The following is a 6,100-nucleotide window of genomic DNA, read 5'->3' as shown; positions in this document are numbered from 1 at the left end:
AACCTTCCCTCCCCTTCATCATCCCCCCTTTCATCCCCTTCCCTCTATTCTCCTGTAGGGTAAGATACCCTATTTAGTGTGTATGTCATTCCCTTCCTAAGCCAAATTCAACGAGAGTAAGGTTGACCCATTCCCTTTTACCTTCCTGTTCTTCCCCTCCATTGTAACAGTTTCCCCTTACCTCTTCAACATGAGATAATTTACCCAATTTTGTCTCTCCCCATTTCCTCTCATTATATTCATCTCTCACCTCTCAATTTTACCTTTTAAGTATCATCCCTTCTTATTCAATTGGTCCTGTGCTCTCTATGTATACCTGCACACATATATACACACACTAACATATGTATTCATACCCACATACCCTCCTATATATACATATATATGTATATTTACATATATATATTCCCTTCAACTATTCTAATACTGAGAAAAGTTTTATAAGTTACAATTATTGTTTTTCCATGTAAGAATATAAATAGTTCAACTTTGATAAGTTCCTTATGATTACTTTTCCTGTATCTGAATGTCAAATTTTCTATTCAACTCTGGTTTTTTTCATCAAGAATGCTTGAAAGTCCTCTATTTCATTGAACGACCATATTTTCCCCTGAAACACAATACTCAATTTTGCTGGGTAGGTGATTCTTGGTTTTAATCCCAACTCCTTTGACCTCTAGAATATCATATTCCAAGCCCTTTGATCCCTCAATGTAGAAGCTGCCAGATCCTGTGGTATCCTGATTATTTTTACACAATATTCGAATTGTTTCTTCTTGGCTCCTTGTATTATTTTCTCCTTGATCTGGGAACTCTGGAACCTGGCTAAAATATTCCTAGGAGTTTTCTTTTTGGGATCTTTTCCAGGAGGTGATCAGTGGATTCTTTCAACCTCTATTTTGCCCTCTAGTTCTAAAACATCAGGGCAATTTTCCTTGAGAATCTCTTGAAGGATGATTCCTAGGTTCTTTTTTTTTTTTTTTTTTTTTTGGATCATGGCTTTCAGGTAGTCCAATAATTTTAAAATTATCTCTCCTGGATCTATTTTCCAGGTCAGTGGTTTTTCCAATGAGATATTTTACATTGCTTTCTATTTTTTCATTTATTTGGATCTGTTTAATAGTATTGATTCCTCATAAAGTTACTAGCTTCCATTTTCTCCAATCTAATTCTGTTTTTCAGTTTTTGGGTTTTTTTGCTTTTTGGAGGGCATTTGGGGTTAAGTAACTTGCCCAAGGTCACATGGCTAGGTTTGTGTGTGTGTGTGTGTGTGTGTGTGTGTGTGTGTTAAGTGTCTGAGGCCAGATCCAAACTCAGGTCTTCCTGACTCTGGGGCCAGCACTCTACTTACTGCACCACCTAGCTGCCCCATCTCCAATTGAATTCTGAAGAAATTATTCTCTTCAGTGAGCTTTTGAGATTCTTTTTCCATCTGGCAAGTTCAGCTTTTTAAGGTATTCTTCTCCCATTGGCTTTTTGAGCCTCTTTTGCCATTGGAGTTAGTCTATTTTTTAAGGTGTTATTTTCTTCAGTCAGGTCATTGACTCACTTTTCATGAGTTTCTTGCATCATTCTCATTTCTCTTCCCATTTTTTCCTCCACTTTTCTTATTTGGTTTTCAAAATCCTTCTTAAGCTCCTCTATGACTTGTAACCAATTCATATTTTTCTTGGAAAGTTTTGGTGTAGGAGTTCTGACTTCATTGTCTTCCTGACATTCCATGCTTTGATCCTTTTTGTCCCCCCCAAAAAGGAATCCAAAGTTGGATTGCTGTGCTTGCTTTGCTTCCTTTGCTTGCTCATGTTCCCACTCAATTACTTGACTTTTGATTGTTTTGCCAAAGTAGAACTCTGCTTCCACAGAGGAGAGTGTTGTCCCAAATTACTGGGGTTTTCACAGCTGCCAGAGCTATTAATTGGCTGCCCTTTCTGAAGCCTCCATGTACTTTGGCAAACTGGTCACGTACCCCAGGACCTCTACCCTAGACAGCAATCCAAATCCAAGCAGGTTAAAGCAAGAGCAATTACCCTTCAGAATGGTTGCTTGGTCCCCCTACAATCTGCAGGCCAGGAGCTCTGAAGCAATCACACCACAGCGGCCAATGTGCCTCAGCCTCTTCTCCCTCTGGGGGCAGAAGCCAGACCACACTCCCAGCCTCCCTGTTCCCAAAGTCTATACTGATCTCTCACTTTCTCTTTGGCATTTATGGTTTGATAATTCTGGAAACCACCACAGCTGCTGGTGATCCACTTTCTCAATATCCCTCTAGCTGCAGCTGGTTGGAGAGCCCTGGGGCTAAAACCATGGGCTAATATGGGGCTGGGCTCTGCTCCCAATGTGCTACAATGAACCCTTCATGTCTGCTTGGGCTATCTTCATAGGGAGATTTGTTTCTCTCTGTCACTTTGTGGGTTCTGTAGCCCTAAAGTTTGTTTAGAGTCATTTTTTCTAAGTATTTGAGGTGGTTATGGGGGGAGCGCATGGAGTTTTCCTGCTTCTACAGTGCCATCTTGGCTCCCCTCCCCATTCCACCCCTTTTCTAAAGTCATTTTAAAACTTAGTCTCTGAAGGTTGGATTGCTTTTCTGCTCAATTCCTCATCAGATACTACCCAATTTTATAAGAAACTTAATCTAGGGGCAGCCAGGTGGCTCAGCAAGTAAGAGCACCGGCTCCAGTGTCGGGATGACCTGGATCAAATCCAGGCTCAGATACTCAGCACCACACCCAGAAATAACTGGCCGTGTAACCTTGAGCAAGTTACTTAACCCCGATTGCTTATAAAAAAAAAAAAGAAAAAAAAAAGAAACTTAATCTAAACTGGGGAATCCCATTGTGTTTCACTCAAGCAAGTTTGAGTGGAGGTAAAACCTTTGTCTAGACTGCCCAAGGCTGCGGTTGGTCTGGGTGTAAAGAGTCTCTTTGTCTAAGAGTGACATGATGTCACCCTCTCATTGATGTCACCTTCATTGGAGTGAGCCCACTTCTCACTGTAATATTCATTGTCTCATTCATTGTTAACCAATTGGAGTTGATTTCACCCTCTGGAACACCCACTTTTTCAAGAGCATATGAGCTGTGAACCTGTTGCCATGATGGTCTTTGACATTTGAGAGTACTACTGACTTCTTTTATTAACAAAATGCTAACATTATTAATAAAATGACTAATTACCCAGAAAGTATGTCTCTTGAACTTTTTAAATGTCACAATTGTCTGCATCACTCTAGGCACATGATTTAATTTCTCTATTCCCTAGACAACTTTCTAAGATTATGAATCATAGTATGATTGGTAATCTGCATTAGTAGAAGGAAGTTGTTCACCTACAATGAAATCTTATGTTCAAAATATGTTCTCCATCTCCCTGGATAGAAATAGCTCTATCAGCTGGATAGCTTTCCAATGAAAAATAAGTCAATACCAGTATTTTATACCATATCACACAACAAATTCCAAATGATAGCTAAAACAGGAGAGGGAAGGGAATAAGCAATTAAACACCTACTATGTGCCAGGCTTAGTGCTAAGTGTTTTACAAATATTATCTCATTTGATCCTCATAACAACAACACTGGGAATTAATACTATTATGATCCCTATTTTACAATTGAGGAAACTAAATCAAATAGGTTAAGTGTACTGACATACACACACACACACAAAAGGAGAAAATGTTATATTCTACTACTTTTCTCAAGTTATTGTTGATTAGTTTTTGGTTGATTTTCTAAGCAGTTTATCAAATCACAGGGATAATTTTTCCTTTATCAATTCTTCTTTCTTTTAGCACAGTGCCTGGCACAAAGTAAATGCTTCAAAAATGCTTGTGGATTTGTTGAATGTTACCATAAACTAACATTTTGGTTAAAAATAATACCAGGTCTTTCTTTTTAAGATGAATTTAATTATATTAAGGGAAAGTGCTTTCATTCCTATACTTTTTAGTGTTTTGAAAAATGTAATTGTGTTTTATGAAAGCTTTCTCCTGCATTAATTGATATGACTATACATTTTAATTGGTTTTCTTTGGTTAATATGATTGTTTTTCTTAATACTGAACTATTCTTACATTCCTGATATAAATACAACTTGGACATAATGAAAAAATCAGGGGGTGTATTGCTGAAATACTTTTCTCAATAATTCAACAATTTTAAATCAACATTCATGAGTAATATTGAGACAAATCATCTTCATCCTCCCCACAGTTTGGCTAAGAATCGCTAGGAAAGGGAGAGGTGTTTCTGGATTGGGGCAAATCTCCTCCTGTTTCCATATTGGGCTTCTAGACTGGTCTGAGGACACAATGGGTGCAGGTCTTGCTGGAACTTCAAGATGGAGACAGTTTGACTCTTGCTTCTTCTCCCTAGGCTTCCCACCTAGACAGTGAAACTATAGATAGACAACATTTTCAGACTTGCTCTAATTCATATTAACATGAGAGATGAGGCAGTTGAGGGCTGTATTGTAACAAATAATGTTCTAATCACATGCCTTCCTCAATGAACTTGACTGTTTCTCTTTCTTGATTCATTACCCAATGTCTAGCATACTTCTAACCATTCCTATTCTTATTATACTTGTGAGTCTGAACACCCTCCTCCCATCAAAGAACAACTAACCCTCCACTTCAACTGTCTATTTCCTCATTCTGATCCCTCTCAACCTCTGCTCTGCATTGTCTCACGCCAATCTTTTCCTATCTTCCTCTTTGCCCTTTAGAATACTTGCCCCGTAAGTAGAAAATTTTTTTCATTTTCAACTGGCTCCTTACTACTGTTTTCCTTGTCCTACTTTCCTTTATTAGTTGCTATTTCATTCATCCCCCTGATTAATCTGTAATAGTAGAGTTTGAATATTCCTTGGATCTCATTTCCACTTCCACATTCTCCCTTTGTTACTTTCACTTATTAATCTCTGAAGTTTATTTAATACAAATGATACTACTCAATCTAGATTCTAGTAGGTATTATCTACTGACTAGCAGGACATTCACCCTTCTATTGCAATGAGTTCATTGCTTTATTCACTGTCTTCCTCTCCACCCCAGCTCCTTCTCTCATTCTAAGGCACTTCAACAGACATGTTGATGTTCTCTCAAATATCTTACCTTGCCAGGACCTCAGTCTATTCCACTTTCATTACCTACTTGTGTACTTTGCCTCATCTACACACAAGGATAGTCATAGCCTTAATCTTATCACTCACAAATATTCCACTTTCTTGTTTGAAGACTCTGGATTTCCTTCCTTTATTTAATTATAATCTTTGATCTATTTATCTCTCCATATGCCTCACTCCACCTAAACTTGTTCTTATTCTTCACTGTGACCTCCAATCCCTCTACTCCTCAGAGCAATCCCATGCTATTATCCCTGGTCCAGTTACACTTTCCTCTCTTCCCAGTATTGTCCCCTTATAAATCAATTCAACTCTACAACTCACTCTTCAACCCTTTCCCCCCTTGTCCTACCGACATGAACAATTTGCTTTAGCCACATATTGAATTACTTCCATCATCTACCTTCTTCCCTTACTTCTGAACAGAACTGAAAAAAAAAATCACAAACATGTTTAACTAGGTTAAACTGATCTCAATTGGGTCTTCACTTTAGGAAGGCAATTCTATTATTTCTTCCTAATTTGTTCCATATCTTACTCATTATATTCCAAATCTTTTCTTCTCTCCTCAAGCCTCCCACATCATTCCTTCCCTTCACCTTCCCTGCTAAGGACCTTGTCTCATATTTGACTGATTCATAAAGATCTTTTTCTCCCCTCTTCTTTATCTCCAATCCCTGTGACACCTTCCTCCACTACCTCCTCCTTCATTCCAGTCTCTGGTGATGAAGTGGTCTTCCTGTCAACTATCACCTTACAGCTCTCTTCCCTCCCCCCTCCCCAAGAGAACTTTATCTGGACTCTTATTTTGAATTGAGGTGATAATGCAATGTATTTTGTGTTTGTTTAAGGCCCTGTGGCCACTTTGGTAACTTTAGTTCTGTATCTTGAAAATGTGACCTAAGTGCTAATTCAAAAGTAAATTGACTATGCTATGGGCATGAAAGATCTTGGGGCTGAATGTAATGGGAATGTAA

Source organism: Petaurus breviceps, unplaced genomic scaffold (assembly GCF_028583685.1).
Source record: "Petaurus breviceps papuanus isolate PSGF00001 unplaced genomic scaffold, PetGlider_PUasm1.0 214, whole genome shotgun sequence".
Taxonomy (NCBI): Eukaryota; Metazoa; Chordata; class Mammalia; order Diprotodontia; family Petauridae; genus Petaurus; species Petaurus breviceps.
Note: the sequence above shows the minus strand (reverse complement) of the source record.